The sequence below is a fragment of the Acinonyx jubatus genome, chromosome D1, assembly GCF_027475565.1.
Source record: "Acinonyx jubatus isolate Ajub_Pintada_27869175 chromosome D1, VMU_Ajub_asm_v1.0, whole genome shotgun sequence".
NCBI lineage: Eukaryota > Metazoa > Chordata > Mammalia > Carnivora > Felidae > Acinonyx > Acinonyx jubatus.
The window spans coordinates 103,022,019-103,046,717 of record NC_069390.1 but is presented as its reverse complement, the minus strand read 5'-3'; the positions used below and the strand labels follow the sequence as shown (position 1 = coordinate 103,046,717).

The window sequence follows — 24,699 nt, the reverse complement described above, 5'->3', positions numbered from 1 at the left end:
CCTCTTTATATGCTCCGGGGTTGGAGCTTCTGCGTGAGGTCATAAATGCAAATCTCCTTCCCACTCCTCCCTAAAATGAACTGGTGTCTGGAATTCGGCCCAGAATCTCACCACGAATGAATCTCCTGCTATTCGTCAGCATGACCCTTTACCAATTCCAGTTTTGCTCAAGAAGGGGAAGGTACTGATCATGGTTCTGTTCTGCACCTCATTCATCTCGGCGTCTGCTATTTGATGCAAGCTGTGGAGAATAGGCTGAGTGCTGGCAAAGTGAAATCCAGAGTGGAGTGATCATCACATACCTGGCCCATTTAGAAGCTCCAGTCTTCAGGCTCCTGGGTGGCTCAGTCGGGGAAGTGTCTGACTTTGGCTCAGGTCATGATCCCCCAGTTCGTGGGTTCAAGGCCAGCGTCGGGCTCTATGCTGACAGCTCAGAGCCTGGAGCCTGCTTTGGACTCTGTGTCTCCTTCTCTCTCTGCTCCTCCCCCACTCACGCTCTGTCTCTCTCTCTCTCAAAAATAAATAAACATTAAAAAAAATTAAATAGAAGCTCCACTCTTTTCCCTATAGGGAATCCAGGTGTAAAAAGCTCTCTTTTCTTGGAATATTACATACCCTTTTCTAGCTTTCCTTTATCGAACATGTCTCCAATCCCCATCTATTTTGTGACTAGCATAGAATTAGGAAGACCATGCTTTTGGATTTATATTTATTTTCTGGAAAGAAACAGCTTTGGTCCACCTTGCTCCTGACATGTTCCTCCATAGCACCATAGCACAAGGGAAATACTAAAAAATCAGAAAATATGTTTTCTTATATCTCTCCTCTGATTTTTATGATTTATTTTCTGAAAGAGTACTATGTGAGTAGAAATGAAACCAAAAAATGTAGAATTGAATCAAGGTGATATTTATAAATGTTTCTTTGAGAGAAGCACTTACAGAATGGTAGAGCAAGGACCTCTGAAAAATCTACTCCTCCAGCAAAGCAATGAGAACACCAGCAAAAATGGTCAAAATCAATTTTTTCAGAACTCTAGCAATTGACCAAAGGCTTGCAAAAATCTGAGGAGCATTTGTTTAAGAAAAATGGTGGAATCTCATTAAGCACAGTGAGCACTGTGGCATTTTAGCTTGCCTTATTCTCACCCCTCTCTCCACACCTCTGCAATAGCCTTAGAAACCAACAGCTTTGGGACACCTCGGTGGCTCAGTCAATTGAGTTTCCAACTTCAGCTCAGGTCATGATCTCACAGTTCATGAGTTCAATCCCTAGGTCAGGCTCTGTGCTGACAGCTCAGAGTCTGGAGTCTGCTTCGGATTCTGTGTCTCCCTCTCTCTCTGCCCATCCCGCACTCATGCTCTGTCTCTGTCTCTCTCTAAGATAAGTAAACATTAAAAAAAAAAACAACAAAAAAAACACAAACCCAACAGCTTTGCCATTATGGGAGCCATGGAAACCAGCAAACTAGCAGCCAGTGGAAGAGGGCAGAATGGGTTTGGAGTGTTCCAAAAGTCTCATTTCCAGAGAATTGTCACTGTGTGACCTATCTGGAAATTGCCTGTAAATCAGAAATCTCAGGTTTCATTAGCTGACCACCAGGTGAACTGAGCAGAGACTTCAGTGGCCACACATGATAAAGAAGACAAATGGGGCACCTGGGTGGCTCAGTCAGTTGAGCGTTTGACTCTTGATTTTGGCTCAGGTCATGGTCCCAGGATCATGGGCTCTGCAGGGCTGAGCTCCGCTCTGCTGATTGTGGAGCTTACTTGGGATTTTCTCTCTCTCCCTCTGCCCCTCTCCCCCACTTGCTTGCTCACTCTCTCTAAAATAAAAAATAATAATAATAAAAAGAAGATAGACCTCACAGAATTAATTTGTAAAAATCACTAAACAGACAAAAGTAGCAGTAGCAACAATCAATAATACCAACAGAAACTACAACAAACCCTGGGAGGGAGGGGTATCACATATCCAGGATGACCACATTATATTTTTTAAATGTCCAGTTTTCAACAAAAGATTACAAGACCTACAAAGGAACAAGAAAGTCTGGTCGGTGCACAGGAAAAAAAAACTGTCCTTAAGGAAGCCTATATATTAGACTTAGTAGACAAAGATGTTATCTCAAGTATTATAAATACGTTCAAAAAGTAAAAGAAACCATGTCTAGAGAGTGAAAGGAAAGTATGAGAATAATGTCTCATCAAGTAAAGAATATTATTAAAGACATAAAAATGATTTAAAAGAAAACAAATAGAAATTCTGCCATGGAAAAGTATGACTGAAATGAAAATTTCAGTAGAAGCACTTAACAATAGATTTTAACTAGAAAGAGAAAGTATCATTTAACTTGAAGATATTCAATAAAAATACTGGAAAATTTAACCAAATAAATGTGAGACTTGTATACTGAAAACTGTAACACAGGACCCAGAATAGCCAAAATGATCTTGGAAAAACAACAATAACAACAAAGTTGGACTTAAACTGCCTACAATTTCAAAACTTAGTATTTAAGCTATAGTTATCAAGATAATGTGATAATGGGATAAGGATAGACATATATAAACCAATGGAAAAGAATTGAGAGTCCAGAAATAAACCCATACACTTATAATCAACTGATTTTTGATAAGGGTGCCAAGACAATCTGATGGGGGAAAGAATAGTCTTTTCAACAAATGGAATAACTGGATATCGACATGCAAAAAAATGAAACTGAACCCATAACTCATACATATAAAAAATTAGCTTAAAGTGGGTAAAAAATCTAAATGTAAGTGTTTATACAACCTGCCCCCCCCCCCAAAAAAAAAACACGTATAACATTTCATGGCCTTGGATTAGGCAACACTTTAATAGATACAATGCCTAAAGCATAAGCAACCAAAGAAAAAATAGGTAAATTGGACTTCATCAAAACTAAAAGCTTTCATTCTACAAAGAAGACTATCAAGAAAGTGCAAGGATAATCCAAATAATGGGAGAAAATATTGCAAATTATCTATCTGGTAAGGGCCTAGTATCCAGAGGATACTTACAACTCAACAATAAAAGAACACTTACAACTCAACAATAAAAAGACAAGTATCTCAACTTAAAAATGGGCAATGAGTACTTTCTCCATAGAATATACACAAAAGTGAAAGAGTATGTTAAAAGATGCTCAGCATCATTAGTTATTAGGAAAATGCAAATAAAACCGCAAAGAGATACCACTTCACGGACAGCGGGATGGCTAAATGACATAACGAGTGTCCGCAAGGATATGGAAAATCTGTAACCCTTCTGCATTGCTGATCGGAATGTAGTCAATTTGGAAAAACAGTTTGGCAATTCTTCAAAAAAATTAAACAGAGTTACTATTACATGACCCAGCAACTCCACTCATAGTTATGTACTCAAGAGAATTCAGAACATATGTCCACACAAAAACTTGGACATGAGTGTTCATAGGAGTGTTATTCCTAAAGCCAAAAGGTGGGAAACAACCCAAGTGCCCATTTATTCTTGAATAGATGCAAGAATAAGGTATATACAACAATGAAATTTTACTCAACTACAAAAGGGAATGAAATACTGATAGATGCTACAACATGGATGAGCGTTGAAAACATTATGCTAAGTGAAAGAAGCCAGACACAAAAGACCACATATTGTATGATAGCACTTATATGAAATATCCAGGATAGGCAAACTGATAGAGACCAAGTATTTTCCAGGGACAGGGTGGGGGTGGATGGTGGGAGGGGTGGTAGGGAGGAACAGCGAGAATGAGAAGTGACTGCTAATTGGTTTGGGGGTTCTTTTTGGGGTGTTGGAAGTAGTCTGGAATTAGTTATGATAGTTTCATCATTGTGTGAATATACTAAAATCCACTGAAATGAATTTTATGGTATGTGATTTAGATTTCAGTGAAAATATTTATTTATATAATATTATGTGTAAGCAAGTTAGGGGTAGTAGAAAGAATGCAGCAGAACTTTAGTATTAGATACTGTTTAGGAACCTGGCTTTGGGAGAGTTTTAATCTATCTTAACTTCAATTTCCATTTCTGAAAATTGGGGCATTAATACAAATCTTACCTATTTTAATGTATGTTAAATGAGAAATATATGTAAACTGTTTTGGGGGATGGATGGAGTGGGTCTGGTACACAGTAGGTGTATAACACATGTTGATTTGTTCTCTCCCTTCTTTCCGCTCTTTCTTTCTTCCTTCCAGCTTTTTCCGTCCTTCCTTCCTTCCTGCCTGTCTGCCTACCTGCCTGCCAGATTAAGGTAGTGGGTCAGGAGAAAAGAAAACATAGGAGTTTTGCTGTTGATATGGAGACAGTAGTCTAAACCTCCCTGTGAATTGAGGGCAGACGATTGGGGCAGAGCGGGGAAACTGACAAGCAGAATTGTTCCATTCATTTAGTACATTGTGGAGCTCAGCCCAAGAGAGAGCCTGTATGAAGTCATCAACACTGCCTTTAGGGAGGAGGGAGCTGTTGGCTACAGGGATAGTTGTTGACAAAACAAAATTGATCTTTGATTCCTCCAGAAGGGACTTGAGTTTTCTTGAGGATAGACCACAAGAAAACTTGTTGAAAAAAAAAAAATAGATGTATTTGGACTTCCCACTATTCCTTCACCCCTTTCTCTGTAATTTTGGATTCTAGTTCCTGTAAATTCATACTTTTTAAAAAGCTCCATAGATGATTCTAGAACAGTTCTTTTTATCTTGAATGTGCATCCAGATCACATGGAGCATGTTGCTAACATGCAGTTTCTGATTCAGTAGGTCTGGTGAGGGGCCTGGGACTCCTCATTTATAACAGGCTCCCAGGTAATGCCAAGACGTTGCTGATCCCTGGAGTTCACCTTACATAGCCAGGGTTTAGAAGCTGATGTAAGTAAACCAGGTTGGAACTGAATGTCAGACTAGTTGTTAAGGTCAGAAAAGCTGTGTTCTGTGACTGTACTGGGTACCCCAAAGTTTCTAGTCGGCCTAGAGCTTATATGCTGATACTTCATGCTGTAGAATGTGGTAGGCACTTCCATACCTCACTGGTCTCTTTAGAAAGGAGAGCTTTCAGAGAGCAGAGAGAAGCTAGTCTTCCTAAGGTTAGAGTCTAAAGAGAGCTTCCCTAAAATTCCCCAGGAGCAACCGCACTGGTGAATGCAGGGATCATCAGCCTGAGGCACCTTGGCTGGTTTGATCTAGTCTCCTGGGTGTGTCAGAGGTGGGAGGGATGCAGCATTCCCACCAAGGAGAATAGAGCAGAGACTTTAGAGTCACAGAGGCCTCCGTTTGAATCCTGCCCCTTACGTTGTAACCTTGGACTGTACTTACCTGTTCTGAAAGTCAGTTCTTTAAGTCCTTTTATGGAGTTAATAAAACAAACCTTGCAGGATCACATCAAGGTGTAAGAGAGAATGCAGGTAACATGCCTGCCATAGTCTGCCTTTGGTACATGGTGGTTCTTAGCTACCCATGGAAGGGCAGGGTGCATATTTGAGAGGAAGGGCCACCAGGGAGAGGGAGGGGCCTGGAGAATGTTTATAATACTCTCATTTGTTTACCAACAATGGATGCTTCTGTCAGCACGTTGACTTAGGGATAATTGGGTTGTACCTTTTGGCTTTTTGGATCAGGGTAGTGGGTGTTGTGCTTTTGAGGATCCCATGGTGTGGTTCCTTATGCCTTAGAGGGTAATCTAGTGGTCAGCTGTTTAGAAGATACAACTCATCCTTCTCATTCCCTGAGGCTTACAAATTCTTAGAGAACACACTATTGTATATGATATTAAGAATTTTCAAGCTGATCAAGCCCTAAGAGACCATTTTAGTCAAACTTCCTCATTTATGTCTGAGAAAACTGTACACAGAAAGATTAAACTTGCCTAAGGCTATAGCCATACTTAGTGGCAGTGTCAGGGTTAGGACCACATTGCCTACCTCCTTCCATCTAGCCAGGTGCTTTCTCCGCTGTATAGATTTACCACCCTGTTAATACATGCCTGTTCCTACTTAGCCTTTGAGATTCAGATGGGCCAAAGTCAAGGTCTGGTACCTTTTAGTTTTAATATTTAATACATCATTATAATTCAGTATACTATATGATTTAAAATTTTTAATTTAATATATTATTTTAATATGTGTGTATACTTTGTGGTGTATTTGGGTCTCTTACTAGTCTATTTGCATTTTATAGAACTTGGAGAGGAATGTACTATTGCAATAATTATTATCTTTGCTTAGTACCTTTTGTTGGTCACAACTTTGGCTTCATATAAGCCTAAATTGTGTGTCGGGAGCATAGTTGGTTTGGCACAGTGCTTTACCCACATTGCCTCATTTGCATCTTTGGTCATTGGACTAGGGTTGCTGGGCATTGAGTAAACTGCTCAAGGTCATACAGCTTTAGGGGAAAATAACTCCTGCCTTACAGTCAATTGTGGTCAGACTCCAGGCTGCCAGCAGTTTGTCTTTGTGGAATAAGAGGAATGAGAACAAAATGATGAGATTTTGAAAGAGAATGTAAAAATTTATTTAACTTAAGGGCTTGCCTTTTATTCAAGCATTACAGCTTTTTGATATTTTCTTATAAAAATGTCTTTCCGGTTGTGAAATTATGGTCATTGTAGCTTGTAGGTAGGAGAGCCTCCTCTTTCATCTTTTCTTCTTTTTTTTTAATGTCCTTATTTGGCAAAATGAATAGGTCCCTGAAGTCCAGAGTCTGGAGACTGAGGATCTATGATGATTTACTTTGTATAGTAACATCTAGAAATGCCTTGTGTTATTGTGGCAAGAAGCAGGGATTGTTGGCATTTAAGTAGGAGCTGGAAAGTTGTTTCAGGAAGTGTTCAAAGACCACCTTCTCAATAAGTGGGAGATTGAATCCTTTTTTCCCCCCTGTTCTCTATATTAGGTTTCCAGAACTTAATCACAGTTGAAAGTTTATGCCCTTTGACGCCATCTTCCTTTAACTTTGAGACCCTGGAAAGCACCATTCTAATCTGTGCTACTATTAATTTAATTTTTATTTTTAGGTTCCACATATAAGTGACATCATGCAGTATTTGTTTTTCTGTGGGTGGCTTATTTCATTTAGCATTACGTCCTCCAGTTTTCTTCATGTCACAGATGGTAGGATTTCCTTCTTTTGTAAAGCCTGAATAGTATTTCAGTGTGTGTGTGTGTGTGTGTGTGTGTGTGTGTGTGTGTATAATTCATATACTCATATATATGTATATACTTCACAATTTCTTTATCCGCTCATCTGTCAACAGACACTTTTGTTGTTTCCATGTCTTGGTGACTGAATAATGAACATGGGAGTGCAAATATCTCCTAGAGAAAGTGATTTTATTTCCTGTGGATATATACCCAGAAGTGGGACTGCTAGATCATATAGTAGCTGTATTTTTAATGTTTTTTCCTCCATATTGTTTCCCATAATGGTTATGTCAGTTTACCATTAACTTTTAAATGTTGCCAGGACTAGTATCCAAAATCTATAAAGAGCTCACCAAACTCCACACCCGAAAAACAAATAACCCAGTGAAGAAATGGGCAGAAAACATGAATAGACACTTCTCTAAAGAAGACATCCGGATGGCCAACAGGCACATGAAAAGATGCTCAACGTCGCTCCTCATCAGGGAAATGCAAATCAAAACCACACTCAGATATCACCTCACGCCAGTCAGAGTGGCCAAAATGAACAAATCAGGAGACTATAGATGCTGGAGAAGATGTGGAGAAACGGGAACCCTCTTGCACTGTTGGTGGGAATGCAAATTGGTGCAGCCACTCTGGAAAACAGTGTGGAGGTTCCTCAAAAAATTAAAAATAGACCTACCCTATGACTCAGCAATAGCACTGCTAGGAATGTACCCAAGGGATACAGGAGTCGTGATGCATAGGGGCACTTGTACCCCAATGTTTATAGCAGCACTCTCAACAATAGCCAAATGATGGAAAGAGCCTAAATGTCCATCAACTGATGAATGGATAAAGACATTGTGGTTTGTATACACAATGGAGTACTACATAGCAATGAGAAAGAACGAAATATGGCCCTTTGTAGCAACATGGATGGAACTGGAGAGTGTGATGCTAAGTGAAATAGGTCATACAGAGAAAGACAGATACCATATGTTTTCACTCTTATGTGGATCCTGAGAAACTTAACAGAAACCCATGGGGGAGGGGAAGGAAAAAAAAAAAGAGGTTAGAGTGGGAGAGAGCCAAAGCATAAGAGACTGTTAAAAACTGAGAACAAACTGAGGGTTGATGCGGGGTGGGAGGGAGGGGAGGGTGGGTGATGGGTATTGAGGAGGGCACCTTTTGGGATGAGCACTGGGTGTTGTATGGAAACCAATTTGACAATAAATTTCATATATTGAAAAAAAATAAAATAAGGGTAGAAAGAACACGATAATAAGAGGAAGGTGGAGTTCGTTATTTCAGAAATGTTTGCTGGACGTCTCTACAGATGTGGTCCTGTTGTTGGCACGGAGAGAAGACAAGCCTCTGCCTCTGTGGAGTTGCTGATGTGCTGATGTAGCACACAGCAAGGCTACTGACACGCAGCCCTGCATCCAGCCCATAACTTTCCCTTTTCAACATCATTCCATTAGTTGAGTCACGGGAGCATCATTTAATACATTTAATTCCCTTAGATGCTACTGACTTCTGCCATTAATCATGAACTGTGATTTCTTTTTTTCTTCTGGTATTGATTTGATACTATGTATTAGCATTTAAATATCATAACTGTATACTATAGCATCTTATTTTTTTAAAAAACAAAGCAAATGGCTCTCCTGATAACAGACTCTATTTCCAGCCTTGTGTACAAATGCAATTTTGTCACTTAAGTAATTTGTTAATATATTAATTTCAGAGTTCTCTGTAGCTGTTTCCTGAAACTTTGAGAAGCACTATCTTAAGAAATTAAAGTCTTGGGGCACCTGGGTGGCTCGGTTGGTTGAGTGTCTGACTCTTGGTTTCGGCTCAGGTCATGGTGCTCGGTTGGTTGAGTGTCTGACTCTTGGTTTCGACTCAGGTCATGGTCTCGTGGTTCATTGGTTGGAGCCCCGCCTGTAGCACAGAGTCTGATGGGATCCTCTCTCCTTCTCACTCTCTGTCCCTCCCCCCTCACTCTCCCTGTCTCTCTCTCAAAATAAACTTAAAAAAAAGAAATTAAAGTCTTGTTCAATGAACATCTTTTTTTTTTTAACGTTTTTTTATTTTTGAGAGACAGAGGGAGACAGAGCACAAGCAGGGGAGGGTCAGAAAGAGAGAGGAAGACACAAAATCCAAAGCATGCTCCAGGCTCCAAGCTGCCAGCAAAGAGCCTGACGTGGGGCTTGAACGCACGAACTGTGAGATCATGACCTAAACCCATGAACCGTGAGATGATGACCTGAGCCAAAGTCAGATGCTCAATCAACTGAGCCACCCAGGCGCCCCAATGAGCATCTTTCAATTGAGAATTTTCACTTCAACGATTTTTAAAATAATATGGGTAAAGGTTATTTTTAAGTGATCATTGAAATTGAAACATAAAATCTAAAAATTCTAATGACACTTGTGGATCCTGAGAATACAATAGATGCCATTTGGAGATGTACTGATTTATTTAAATTATTTATAATGTATTGATTATTAATGATTAATATATCATATTTGAAGAACTGATATAAATATTATCACTATTTTATTTTTTGGCATCAACACAATTACGTAAGAGGTGATGCATATTACCTTTTCTATGAGTACGTTTTTGAATCCTCACAATATATATTCTCAAACCAGAGATTATAATCTAGTTGGTGCACAGTAGGGCCAGACATCTGCATTTCAAAAGCTCTGTAGTTCTTGTCAGGTGGCCCGGGTTGAGAACTGCTCCGCTAGATGTTGTGGAGAAAACAAATCAGACATCAGGCTCTCAAGAGCCTGGTGACAAGTGGGAGCAGAGAAAGAAGTGACTATTTTTGAGCCCTCTTAAGCAGAACTTTGTGATAGAGTTGCTTTCTAGCTGTTGTATTTAATTCTCACCACAATCCTGAGCAGGGAAACCTTACTTTCATTTTATAGCAACTAAGACCTGGCAGTTGACCAGAAGCTGATACGTAAAGGAGCTAAGATATAAAAATATTTGTTTGGGACTATGAGCAGGGATTTGAACCCAGGCCCCCCCCCCTTTTTTTTTTTTTGGCTGTGGATTCCCTCCAGTGTATGACATCTACTATGAAAGATTCTATAAGCAGAAAGGGATTTGGTTCAGGTATAACAGGAACATTACCTTGATCTTCTGAAATTGGTGCTTGGTGCTTTTATTTTGTAAGTAATTCCGAGGAACTCTCATATTTATTAACTAGGATTATTAAGGGTGCTGTTTCATTGTAGGTAGAAATAAACTTTCTCGCTGTTTTACTCTGAGGGAATAAGTATTATCATTTAAAAAAATTTTTTTTTAAGTTTGTTTTTAAATTTATTTTGAGACAGAGGGAGAGAGAGAGAGAGGAAGGGAGACAATGAGCAAGGAGGGGCAGAGAGAGAGAGGGGGACAAAGGACTTGAAGCAAGCTCTGTGCTGACAGCAGAGAGCCCGACGTGGAGCTTGAACTTACAAACCATGGGATCATGACCAGAGCCAAAGTCCACCGCTTAACCGACTGAGCCACCCAGGTGCCTCTGTACTATCATTTTTATTTGCTTAGTCTAGAGCAGTATTTCTCAACGGGGTGATTTCGCTGCCCAGGGGCATTTGGTCGTGTCTGGAGGCATTTTGGTTGTCACAGCTGGTGGTGGTGGGATTGCTCCTGACATCTAGTGAGTAGAAGCGAGAGGTGATATAACACATCCTGTAGTGCACCAGACAGCCCCCACCACAAGGAGATATCCAGCCCCAAATGTCAATAGTGCTGAGGTTGTGAAACCTTGCTTTAGAGGAACGGAAATTACCGGATATGTGGAGTATTAATGGTTTTAATAATAACAAGTAAATGCTATTCATTAAACATCCATGGTGTTCTGAAACCTTTGATTTATGTTTTTGGTATCACTTCCAAAGGAACATTAAAAATGATTTCTAACCTCAGGAAGCTTCCAGACCTATGGAAAACCGAGAGAGATCTGGGAATTTGAGCTTCTATCAAAAGGGAAAAATCACAGTCCATACAAGGAGAAGGAGATACGCACAGCAGCAGGGAAGATGGCCCCTTCTGCATGGGTGGGTAAGAGCAGGATATCTCAAGTCGGGAAGAAAAAGTCTGTGTTGTGTACCTACTTCTCCATTGGCTATCCATGTGACCTTGAACGAATATATTGAACTGCTCTATTCTCTGGTTTGTAAAATGGGGATAATGGTAGTACTTATTCATAAGGTTTTTGGGGAGCTTTTAATGAGATGATATGTGTAAGGTGCAATGTCTGGTGTAGAGAGAGCACTCATTAAATTCTTATTTTTCTTGTTATTTATTAGAGAGATTCCACTGAGGTGGTGCCTGGGAGCTGCTCATACCTCCTCCAGAGGGGAATTCCAAGGATCGCAGGCTTCACCCCATCCTTGAGCAATGAAAGGTGAGTCAGGGCTCCAGGACATGGCCTGTCCAGCTGGTAATGAGCCGTCTGTCACAGCTGAGTGGCGATGGAGCTGGGCTTGGTTGGCTAAGGGGAAGGCAGAAAGGAGGAGCAACAAATTCTTTTCTCTTGTGAAACTTTGTAAACTGAAGGCCTTTATCTCAGTCCACAGAGGAGCAGCACAGTAGGGAGCAGGTGTGTGAATCTCTTCATTGGTAAATGAGAACTATGTTTTAGAGCTGAGGCTGCCCTAGCTTCCTTCCCCAGGCAGGAAGTGAGCTCCCTTGTTCCCACAATCCTTTAGGGGAGAGGATAGGTTGGCTTGGCCCCCCAGAGATTAGGGTGAGGACAGAGAACTGGGGGTGTTCTTGCCGTGGACACTTGGCAGATTCTCAGATTCTCTGCTGATGAGGTCATTTCTGCCTCTTCACCTTTGTTTGACATGGGGTTTACCAGAGAAGGGCACCCTATCCTTATCCTTTGTTACACACACCCTTGCTGCCTTTTCCTTTTGTCAACACAGGATGGTATTTTTAGTTTTCTTTCACTGATATCATTGCAACCTTATGTCCTTGTTCCTTCCTCATCCAGGGCCATATATCTTCTAGACTAGGAGTTCCAGAGGGAGGTGTGTGGGGACAGCCATGTTTGATATGTGCAGGCATGGGGCCATTAGCTGGATCTAACAGCCTCCTCTTTTGCTGTTGTGTGATTTCATGGGTTCCCGGACCTGGGCTTTCCTTGTCTTGTCTTGTGTCTATCTTGACTCCTTTCATTGGCTGCGTTCTGTTTCAGGTTGTAGGAAAGGCTGTTGGAGGGTGGGTGGCTGAGAATAGGGACCTCCCAGGAGGGGTGAGGGACATGGCAGCTCTTTTCAACACAGATCCCTATTTATTTATCTTCTAACATCCTTTGGATATTCCATGTCTCGATCTATGCCAGGAACTTCCTGGAGGCTTGTTTCCGAGAGAGGCTTGTTTTTCTAAGAGGGGACAGAGAAAATGGTTGCTAAGCATGGTTGTATTTGTGGGGGCATTAGCTACCTCGGGCCCAGCATGTGGAATTATCTAGTGGGCAGCTCAGTCCTGGCACTGCCAGAAGTTTATAATATCAGGACTCTGCTTGGAACCAGCAATGCTAGGACTTTAAGCCCATGTTCTTCGGATCCCCCAAATCTTGCCCACCTTCATTTCCTTAGATTGCTGGTATACACCATCACCCTTAGGTGGTGCACTAATATATCATTCTCATTTCCATTTCTGTGCTTAGCTTACGTTTTCCAAGTTATGTTTCTTCCTTCCTTCCCCCTTTTTCCCTCCCTCCCTTCCTCCTTTCTTTCTTTCTTTTTATATCTTTTAAATTAAAAAATATTTAAGTTTATTTATTGATAAAGGGGCAGAGAGAGAGAGGAAGACAGAGAATCCCAAGCAGGCTCTGCACTGACAGTGCAGATTTCGAACTGTGAGATCATGACCTGAGCTGAAATTAAGAGTTGGACGCTCAACCGATTGAGCCACCCTGGCGACCCCCAGGTTGTGTTTCAAAGAGCAGAGGCCTTAGAGTTGGCTTAAATTACTGCTCCCCCAACTACTAGTGTGTAACTTGCTTCTTCATTTGTAATAGCTGCCTCATTGCCCTACTGTGGCAATCAATTCAATAATTATTGTGTGAGTCTATGTGTCAGGCGATGTGCTTAGCACTGGGAGCTGGAGGAGGGGGCACAGAGACCAATACCCAGTACTTGATCCTTATTTTTGAATTTCATTTAATGTTGGGAGGTAGGCCCATAAACAAATAATTTCTTTTTTTTTTAATATGAATTCATTGTCAATTTGGTTTCCATACAACACCCAGTGCTCATTCCAACAGGTGCCCTCCTCAAAACAGTGGACAAATGCCAAGCGCTAAGCATAGGATGTCTTAGGAATACAAGGGAAAGGCAAGAGTGCTTTATGGAGAAAATGGGGGACAAGCTATTTTGAAGGATGCAGGTCAGTTGGGGGTGGGTGTTATTGGATGAGAGAAGTGTGGGGGTAGGAAACAGTGTGATGAGAGCAGGGCATTACTGAAACATAACGTTTGAGACAAGAAGTGTTTTGGCTGATGCTGAAGAATGAATAGAGGCCAAAATCACTGAGGCCTTAGAGGTCATCTCAAAAATTTAAGACTCTATCGTACAGGCAATGAGGTTTTCAAGCAGGAGGGTGACATGACCAGGTCTGAGTTTAGATCAGTCATTTTAGTGATTATGTGGGGAGTAAATGTGAGATTGAAAAATCTGGAATCAGTCCAGCTAGGAGGCTGTTGTAATAGTCCAGGTGAGTGATGATGAGCTATCACAAAATAATCATGAGGTAGAGGCTGTAGAAGGGAGGGGACAGAGTTTAAATATTAAGGCAATATAAAGGGCAGATTTTAGAGATAGATTGCCGGGGAGAGGGTGGAGTTAGGGTGACTCCAGGTGTCTGGCTTTACTGGATGGGAGGATGACGGTACCGTTGACTAAAATGGGGATCACAGAAGGAACAGTTTTGGGGCAAGGGTGGAGATGGTGAGTTAGGTCTCCTTGGAGATGCCTGTGGAGTATCTATCTCAGTGGTGATGTCTAGCATGCAGTTGTATTGATAAACCTGACGCTCAGGAATAAAACCCCGGCTAGGGTAGAGACTTGCGAGTTATCAGGGTATCGGTGATAGGGAAATCCCAACAATGGAAGCTTTTGTCCAGGTGCACTGTGTGGAATGTGAAAAGCAGTAGTTTAAGGACTGATTGGCAGGGAATCCCAATGATTAAATGGTGGGTGGAAGAGGAATCCAAGGTGGAGACCCATGCTGACAGAGAGAGAGTGGCATTGCAGTCACAGGGGAGTAGACAGTTTCAAGAAAGAGTAAGCACTAGGGTCAAATGCAACAGTAAGAAAAGTATAGAAATTATCCAGTGAATTTGACCATGGGAAGGTATTGATTTTTTACTAAGGGGCAGTGAATAGAGGATCTGAAGCTGCAGTGGAATGAGTTGGGAGGGGAAGGGAGATGGTGGGGAGAGCAAGTATAGGTTTTAGTAGAGAAGGAAGGAGGGAGATAAGATGGGGCCAGGAGACCCAGCGGAAGGAAGGTTTTTGTTTGTTTTTAAATGTTGCAAAACTGGAACATATTTATAGGCTAAGAGGCAGGAAACCCTAGAGAAGGGTGGGGAGGTTGCAAGCTAAGGGGAGAAACTGAGGAGTACAGTTTCTAAGGGTGGGGAACATAGATGGAGGGACTGGTCTAGGGCAAGGAGAAGAACCCTCATCCTGGGAGACTGTAGATAAGGAAAAGAAGGAGCACAGAGATTGATCAGAGCGTAGTGGGGCTGGAAAGTTCAGGCAGCTCTCATTTTATGGCTTCAATGTTCTCATAAAGATATGAAGAGACGTGTGGTGCCTGAGTGGCTCAGTGGGTTGAGCATCCAACTCTTGATTTTAGCTCAGGTCATGATTTCACAGTTTGTGGGACTGAGCCCCACATCAGGCTCTGTGCTGACAGTGTGGAGGCTGATTGGGATTCTCTCTCTCTTTCTCTCTCTCTCTCTGCCCTTCCCCACTTATTCTCTCTCTCAAAATAAATAAATAAATAAATAAACATAAAAAAATATAAGGAGATGTTGTCAGTCAAGAACGACGGCCTTTGGGGTTGGGTGGGAGAGATTTGAAGGGGGCTCTAGAGATTGGAACAGTTCCTGATGGTGGGAGAGATAGCCTATAAAGCACATGTTAAAGTATCCTTGATCTGCAGCACTCACAACCCAGTTGAGTTTGGAGACCATGGTGCTGTTGTAGAGTTGTGTGCTTTTCTTCAGCAGCACTTGGCCTGGGCAAGGGAAGGTAGAAGGCAGATCATGGGATTATTTAGGGTTGGGTTTTTTTTCCAGAAAAATGAGATTGAAGGTAGATGCTTGTGAGAGAATGGTTCAGGTGGTCACCTATATGGTCTAGGCTGAGCAGGCAGCAAATGAAGGACTCAGGGTATCCAGGGTCTCTGTGATGCTGAGGGGTAGGCAAGAGCGACACAGGAAATGGATTGCTGTTTGGGGCTGGACTGTTGGAATTTAAGATTGCCAATGAGGGGCAATTCTGGCAAGGTTCCTGGATGTGGGGAATCTGAAGGGAATGAAGATGAGGAGGTTCGTGAGCTGTGAGACTACTGTGTTTGGCAAATTATGGACATCCAGCAAGGTGGTAGGGACAGATGAAAAATCTCAGCCTTCACTGATGAGATTGGAAGCCGATATAACCATGGGGCCAAGTCTCAAAATGTCAGGGACTTTTATAGGAAGAGGAAGAGTAAAGGTTTGGAAATGGCACTGGGGAGTTAAGACAGCAACTCCGTTCTTGATCTTGATGCCAGTGGGGAGTGGGATGTTGACCAATCTCCATGGAACGTCACAAGGAAGCATTCAGGCTGGACTTGGTGTAGTTTGTGCTAGGTCTGAGGAGGGATGGGGCTGAAATCTGAGCTTTCACCACACTTTGGGTCCTGGAGGGTAACTTTTAACCAATGTGACCTCCATCCCCAGAAAGGCCACTTCTTTCTAATTTGCCCAAGGTGCCATAGAGGCTAGTGGTGACCCTGGGGAGTGGTGTCCTCAGCAAAGTTGGATTTCTTCTGAGATCACAGGGTAAGGTCACAGGAAAAAGGTAAAAAATGTAGGAGAGTTTATTAGGCTTTGGGGGCTTTGAATGGCACACAGAAAATGTTGCTGAGAGAGGGAAAGAGAGAGAGAGGGAGAGGAAGGGTGGAGGAGCACTGAGGTGTCCCGAGGAGGAGGGGTGACGGGGGGGACTTTCACTGGGGACAGTGACTGGGTCAGCTGCCTCTGAGGCATTAATAGACCAATGATTCCAAGGATCCAAAGAGACCGGTGATTCCTGGGGCCAGGCTGGAGCTCCACAATGATCCCATCTCGATAGACCACTGTGGTCTGTGGACATCTGCATCATGTCACAGGATACTTATTAAAATGCATGTTCCTGACTTTTTTCTCAGCCCCAAAGTGATTCTTAAGCACCCTCAAGTTTGAAAACCCTAACTGGGAGTCTTGGTGGTCTTGGGTACAGAGTGCCTACTGGTATTCAGTGACGACTCATAGGTATGACACCTAATGCAGGGCCTGTCTGGTCAATGGTTGTCATACACACTGTGACCGCTTGGTTCTATTGGTGACCTCTGGAAGGGCATGAAGGCACAGCACCTTAGTGGTCTTTATTATTGGCCAATACCCATGCCAGTACACGTGGGGTGGGGGTGGGGGCGAATATGGCTTCACTTTTCCCTTCTAGTACCTCAGTCACACTTCTGGGAACCCCCTTTTTTCTCTCATCTCCTCTTTTCCTCTTCCACAAGCCTCTCAGTCTTTCCTGTCTGCCAGGGCCTTGCCGTGTGTCCAAGGGCCAGCATTGTCCTGGAGGCCAGAGTGTGGATGATGGGCAGAGGCCAGTGCTGAAGGCCCCTGCTACTTCCTTCAATCTACACCTTTTCTCTCTATTGCCCAAGGCTCCTCAGAAGTGGGTGGAGGGGAAAAGGAAAGAGAGGTGCAGGGGGACCAAGGACCCTGGCCACCTAGTCACCTGAGTCTTACACTCCAGGTCCATCCCAGCCCCACTATGGCGGCCATTTCTCTCCAACCCTCCAAGCCCTCACTAATCTGAAACACTCCTGAAATTTGAATCAGAATTAAAATGAATTCCATGAAGTGAATGTTTATTTAGCTGAGCCGGCCTTAGATGTTTGGGCAACGCAGATAAAATGCATCAGTGCACAGTAAAGGGGAAACTCAGGGACATGGTGGTATTGTGAGATGTGCCTTAGAGAAAAGAGAAGGGAGACTCAGCATGGGCTTCATGTGCACCTGCAGCAAGTGGAGCCAAGGGGAAGAGGGCCCAGAGGGCCTAGGAATAGGATAGCCTGTGGGAGGGGAAAAGAGAAGGCAAGTGTATGAAATGAGTCTTGTTCTGCCTCCATGTGGGGGGCCGGTTTTCTGAGCCAGACCCTCAGGTGGGGTGGTGGGAGATGATCATGAGGTTTGCGAGGTCCCGGAAGGGCAGGAAGGACATGTGAACATCGGTAAGGCATGAGAAAGTGAAAAACAAACAAACCTCAAATGCTTGAGCCTCCCTGCATGTTCGGCCATGTGAACAAACTGGCAGATGGAAAGCCTAGGATTCTGACCGTTGAAGGTAGTGAGGTGGTTTATTTAATCAAACCAATAAGTTAATACCATTCATTTAAATTTAATACATAGTCCTATAAGCTTGTATGTGGGTTTCTGTGTTTCTGATGCTGTTAGGCATGCAGTGGACTAATATGGGGGTAGGGGTGGGCAGTGGGTAGAGGACTTGGCGGCCAGCCACTGTTTTACAACACTGGATAATTGTGAAGGAAGTATGAAATCATTCACCGACAAGACGTGACGAGCATATGAGTAATAATACACCATCCCTGCCCTCTGGGGCTCTCAGGTGATCCAGGAAATAAGGCTTGTGGACAACTCGCAATAGTTTAAGACTGGCCCAAAAAGCCATAGTGGATGTGGGGAGGAAGTCCCAAGAAAGAACAGGGGAGGGAGGAATTAAATCCAAACATTTTGGGTGTTGGTTTGCTCCTTCCATAACTGGATTGCAAAGTCTCAGAGGGCAACTACTGTACCTTCCTTTTGTGTCTCCCGTGATACTCTGCATCAGTATCTGTTCAATATCTGTTCACTCTTCTTCATTTTAACACCTGTAGGGCATACCACGTGCTCTGTGTATGTTAGGTGCGTGGTTTTTGTTAAGTGAGTAAAATTAATTTTTCTTGTCTTTTCTCCCATTCTTTCACTTCCTTCCCATCTCCCAAGGATTTATATAGTAAATACTTGTTAAAATGAGTCATGAAGGGTGCCTGGGTGGTTCAGGCTGGTTGAGCATCCAACTCCTGATTTTGGATCAGGTCATGATCTCACAGTTTGTGAGATTGAGCCCCATGTTGGGCTCTGTGCTGATGGTGCAGAGACTGCTTGGGATTCTCTCCCTCTCCCTCTCTCTCTGCCCCTCCCTTGCTCACACACACACTCTCTCTGTCTCTCAGAATAAATAAATAAACAATAAAATAAAATAATATAAAATAAAATGAATCATGAAATTGTCCATGACATTAGAAGTTCAACTTCACTGATAAGAAATTTCATGTATTACATCAGCAGAGATTAATAGAACTAAGATAATTTTCCACGTTAATGAGGTTGCAGGTAGACTGAACTTTTATACATGATTAAAGGGAGAACAATCGTTCAGCTTTTTGGGGGAAGGCAACCTGACACTATTTGTCAATAGCTTTAAGAAGGCAGATCTCCTTCCATCTAGGTGTTCAGCCTCTCTGAATTTACCCTAAGGAAATAATTACTGCTGAGGGCAAAGAAGATAATCACAGCATTGTTCCTGAGAGTGAATGCTGAAAACATCTTAGATGCTAACCAATGGGGGACTGTGTGATTAGTGCCTTGAAGCAACTTATAATAACGTGGTAGAAAAGTATTTGAAAAATGAAATGAGAACATGTTAAAGCAGAATTAAGTAAAAAAAAAACAAAATTACAAAAAATCCAGGTCAGAAAGCTAGTGTGGTAGGAATTTTGTGTTTTTTCTAGCTATATGGCCTCCAGCAGGTCACTTGACCTCTTTGGGCTTTAGCTTCTTTTCTGTAAAAGGGGGACATTGCTCTCTGCCCTATAAGGTTGCCATGAGGATTGGTAATATGGATGTGGAACACTTGGTCTTAGCCTGCGTATCAATCAGGTGCTCAGTTCGTGATGGATATTATTACTCAATTTTTGTAAAAAAAAAAAAAAGTGTATTTGTACAGTAAAAGGAAAACCAGTAGAAGTTATAGTGAAATGTTAGCAGTGTTGTCTCCAGCTGGTGATATTGTAGTGATTTTTTGCTGCTTCTTTAGGCTTTGCCCTTTTCCCAAATTTTCTACAATGAACACTATGGGAATTATATTAACATTATAATTGGAAGCAAAGTACTTAGAAAAGAAATGGTCGTAACCTTGTATTTAAAACATTAGAATTAAAGAGGGGCTCCTGGGTGGCTCAGTCAGTTAAGTGTCTGACTGCAGCTCGGATCGTGATGTCAGGGTTAGTGAGTTGGAGCCCCGCACCGGGCTCTCAGCTGCCAGCACGGAGCCTGCTTCACACCTTCCACCTGTTCCCTCCATCTCTCTCTCCCTCCTCTGCTCTCTCTGAAAAATAAATAAACATTAAAAAAAATTAGAGTCAAAGAGATGAATTACTGATCCTATCTATGTTAGAATTATAAGAGACCTAGCAGTTTTTTGTTTAACTTCATTTTACAGTAGAGGAAACGGAGGCACGTCACAAGGGATTTCACATTTCCTGAGCCAGGGCTTTTTAAACTACACTAGTCTGTCTTTGAGGACACGGGGCTCAAGAGAGGGGCTGCTGTAGGCCTGGCTGTTCCCCCAAACCATTGGTGCCCCCAGTAGAATCCTGCATCTTCCAAATCCCTTCTTGGATCTCCCAGTGAGAGTCTTGTGCCTCCTTTCCTCTCCCCAGGCAGTGTACTATCAGACAGAATTCATTACTGCAATCTACTTTTTCCTACCAGACAGGTTTGACCAAGTTCCTTCTCCAGATTTCATTTTTTTCTCAAGTGGAAACAGCGATGTCACTGGACATCCTTTGCATTGTTTCCAGCCTAGACGCCTCTTCTGGGTGCTATTCATTCTCACGTGGATGTCCTATAGGCACTTTCAGCTCCTTGTGCCTAAAACGGAATTACTGTCTTCCTTCCCAAACCCGGTTCTCCTCCCATATTGTGCCATAGAAAAGAGCAGACCCAGAATCCTGGATGACATTCTCTACACCTCCTCCTTCTCACCCCTTACTGATTAGACCCCTTACTGATTAGTTGTTAAGGCTCCCTGATGCAGCCCACATCACTCAATCAGTATTGATTAGCCCGAGGCATGCTCTGTCCAGATAGTGGGTCGGTAGGAGGAAAGACCTATGATGAATCAGACCTATCCTTACGAAGCTAATCCTTTGCTTCACCATAAGCAAAGAAGAGATAGTGGGCTTTGAGATAAAGGGGAGGATATTTCTAGGGGTCCTTGGGGGAAGAGAAGAGGAGGCATTTTATCCGGACCTTGAGGCTAGTGCAAGATTTGGACACGTGGAAAAGAGGAAGAGAATTTCAGACAGGAGAGCAGGGAAAAGGCCCAGGAAATGTGCAGGAAGCAGTTGAGCTCTCTTGAAGGATGATGTGAAGGCAAGAGGAAAGGAGGGCTGGTGTGGGTCTGTGGAAGGACTTGACTTACATATATAGGCTTCTGAACTACAGAGCCCAGGGTCACAGGGGCCAAAGGTCAGAGTAGCCAGCAGAGGACATTCCAAGGACATCCTTTTCACTCCTGGGGGCTGGTGATGCTGTACAGTTGACCCTTGAACAGCATGGGTTTGAACTGTGTGGTTCTACTCATACACAGATTTTGTTTCTTTTTGATAAACACAGGACTGTATATGTATTTTCTCTTCCTCATGATTTTATTCATAACATTTTCTTTTCTCTTGTTTACTTTTTGTGTGTGTGTGTGAGAGAGAATACAGTATATGATGTATATAACCTACAAAATGTGTTACTCAACTTTATATTATTGATAAGGCTCTGGTCAACAGTAGGCTCTTAGTTAAGTTTTGGGGGGAGTCAGAAGTTATATGTGGATTTTTGACTGTGCAGTGGATTGGCACCCCTCCCCACTGACAACTGTACTTGGAATTATCAAGATTTGATTTTTTGCAAATCTGGTGTGAATCATTATCTCATTGTTTCACATATATTTCCTTTATATTGATGAATATAAGCTTTTGATGTGTTCTTTCTCACATTTATAGTGTGGTCATTTTGGCTTTCTGTTCTGTGAAGTGCCTCTTTCTATCCTCTGTTCGTTTCTCCGGTTGTTTGTCATTTTCTCATTGATTTGTAGGAGTTTTTTTTATAGTACTGGACACTGAACAGTTATTGGTTGTCTGTGTTATATCTTTCTTCAAAAATGGCTTGTCTTTTACCTTTCATTGTGGTGTGTTTTGCTGAGCATACATCTTTAATTTTAAAATAGTCATATTTGTAATCTTTCCTTTTATGAGCAGGGTTTTTTTTAGTTAGTTTTTTTTTTTTTAAGAAGTCCTCTCCTTTTGTGAGATTTTAAAAAGGTATCCCCTTATATTTTCTTCTAAAGTTTGGAAGTTTTACATGTCACATTTTGGTCTTGAATTGACCAGGGATTAATTTTTGTGATTGTGGGAGATAAAAATCCATTTTTTTTCACATATGGATAACCAATTACACCAACACCATTTACTGAAGAGGCCATTCTATGTCCAGGAACCTGTAATGCCAGTTATGGGGATGGGGTGGGGTATTTAGGGAGAAGGCTAGAGAAGTTCTCTGATGACCGATGCTTTAGTAGAGAGATGAATGAATGGAGGAGTGAATGAACCATGCAGTTATCTGGGGGATGCTTCCCCTGGGCAGAGGGGAAAGCAAGTGCAAATGCCCTGTGGTGGAGTGCCTTCGGTGCTGGAGGAAAGGAAGGGGGGTCAGTGCAGTGGAAGAGAGAGAGAGTGGAGGCTGGCATGGGAGGTGGCAATGGCGTGCTTGCTGCGACCAGGAAGGAAGGAGCTTGTAGAACAGTGCTTTGGAGTTTTCTCTAAATGTGATTGGCAGCCACAGGAGGGCTGTGAGCAAGGGATGGCATGACCAGATTTATGTTTTACAGTGATCACATTGGCCCCTGCATGGAGACTCAGCTGTGAGGGGGCTCACGATCAGTTAGATTGGTGGTGGTGGCTTGGATCATGGTGGCAGGGACAGGGAGGGCGGACGCTCAGGTTCAAAGTATTCTTTGAAGGTTGAGCCAAGAGAATCTGCTGATGGATTAGATGTGGGGTGTGAAAGAAAGGAGGGAACAAGGTAAGACTTCCTCACCGTTTCCTTCATTCTCTTCTGAAACTCCTCCTGGGTGTTTGTTAGAGTCTCTTAATCCATCTGCCATCTTAACTCATCGTTCCTATCCTTGATCTCTTGGTGCTCTGGCTACGTTGTGGGTGAATTCTACAGTGCCTTCTTTCAGTTTACTCATTCCCTCTCTGTGCCCAGCACAGGATTTTTGGTGGCTGTTTGAGTTTTAAATTCAATTACTGTGTTTTTTACTTCCATGATTAAAAATAGTTTTTCATATCCACCTGTTTTGTTTTCATATTTTTTTGTTCTTTTTGAAGTAGATATTGAGAGGTAGAGGTGGATGTGTCTCGGGCTGAACCCTAGGGATCTACAGGAATGGCCCAGTGCTTACGTCCGTCAGTCCTGACAACAGCAAGGACTGGGTGCCAGCCCTTTGCCCTCCCTCCCCCATCGTGCCTGGAGAGGGGTGCTGGTGCCTCCCCAACTGTGAATCCCGCCACAGGTTGCTAGGTAGTAGAGCTGCAGCCACCGGGCTCGGACCTCCCACTAAGAACACGGCCCAGGCTCTGCCGCATCATTCTGCCGTTGAATCCCAGCCTCTCCTCCAGGAAGAGGTGGATGCTTCTCTGGTCGGCAACCTCAAAGCCCCTCAGTCTGAGAGTCCAGGTCCTTCTAGAGTCTGATGTCTGGCCTTTGGCCGGGCTAGACCTCCTTGTGCCACCAGGGGAGAAGAGGGCCACAGGGACCTGCACACACACTCCTGCTCCTCTCTGTGAGTTTTCCCCAGCGAGGGCTGCTCCAGAAGGCCAGCTGCATGTGCTGCCTGGCCGTTTGCGCTTTCCCGTGGTGGACGTTAACGCCTACGTTCATCTCTCAGCCATCCTCCACATGCTTATGTATGCCTGCTATGCTGTTTCCTAAAACTGATTTCACGTGGCTTGGTTTATGTTCAGGTTGTTGCTGGTTTTGGCTGTTAAGCTTTAGCATTTGATTTCTGCATGTATTTTGTAATTTTGGATTTGCAGGCTCATTTGGAATGGGAAGCTTTCAGATTTTTTTCTTTCTTTCTGTTGTGTTCTCTAGGCCTAGAAGTGTCGTAGCTTCCTGCTGGCTTCCTGAAACGCTGGTCCAAAAAAATAAAAAAAAATTAAATTAAATTAAAAAAAGCCTCCATGCTGGTAGCAGGTGAATGGGAAAGGTGGGGATGGCACAGGGGGTGGCGCGGCTCAGTTCCTGGAAGGAATGCTTTGTCCTCCAGCTCCCCAGGCCCATGGCTCCCTAGGAAGCGGTCACCCCAGGCAGCACTCGGCAGCAGTTTTTTCCAGCTTCCTTTTTGATTGGGGGTAACCTCAACCCAAAGTTGACTTGAAGCAGGGGAACACTTGTAGTTCTTCTTCTTCTTCTTTTGTTGTTGTTGTTGTTGTTGTTGTTGTTGTTGTTGACCAAGGCAGGGTAAGAGCCCATTTGGCTCCTGAGAGGATGCTGCCTAAAAGAGGAAGAATGCAAAGTGGTCCTTCCACAAAATCTGGTAAGAATCCCCCCTGGTAGGGAACTGGCTAGGACATGTTTCATAAGGAAGTGTCTCCCTCTAGTGGCCGCAAGGGTATATTTCAAGATGCTGTCCTCTGTTCTTTGCTCTTGGGGAGTTTCCTTGAAGCTCTAGAAGATCCACCAACATGGGGGTGGGAGAGCCATAGATTACAAAGTCCTCCATCTGGTCATCTGATTAAAATGAATGGATTCTATCGTCACTGATGAGAGAGAGAGCTCCTCATCAATTTCCATGTTTCTCCTCATTTTTCCAAGCCAAAATTTGCAAATGGTTACACGTATGTTAATTAGTGTTATTCCTGGAAACTCCAGAACAGTTGTCGTCCTTTCCGGTAGCTTCCTTATTAAGTGGTCCCTTTCATGGTCTTCTCTAAGAGGTTTAGCAGAGCTGTTCTTTCGGTTGTTGTAAACAGGCTACTCCACAGCAGTTGGCGGGAAGTAGGGGAGGAGGAGGTTGACAGGACAGCAGAGCAACAGAGGGAACCTATGTCCCAGAGCCCGCTTTCTGGGTCTAAGCTCACACTGGAGCAATAGTCTGGTTTTTGCCCTGGTTCTACCCAGTAAGGTG

The 24,699-nt window shown here is 43.0% G+C and overlaps 1 long non-coding RNA gene across 1 annotated transcript in view; it reads left to right on the top strand.

The window, feature by feature from the left end:
• The window catches only part of LOC113593181 (uncharacterized), a 116,184-nt gene that overhangs the window by 10,643 nt on the left and 80,842 nt on the right, over positions 1–24,699 (top strand). The window contains exons 2-3 of the long non-coding RNA XR_003413246.2: positions 11,102–11,232; positions 11,485–11,582. This is a non-coding gene — a long non-coding RNA (uncharacterized LOC113593181). The remainder of the gene's footprint in view (positions 1–11,101; positions 11,233–11,484; positions 11,583–24,699) is intronic.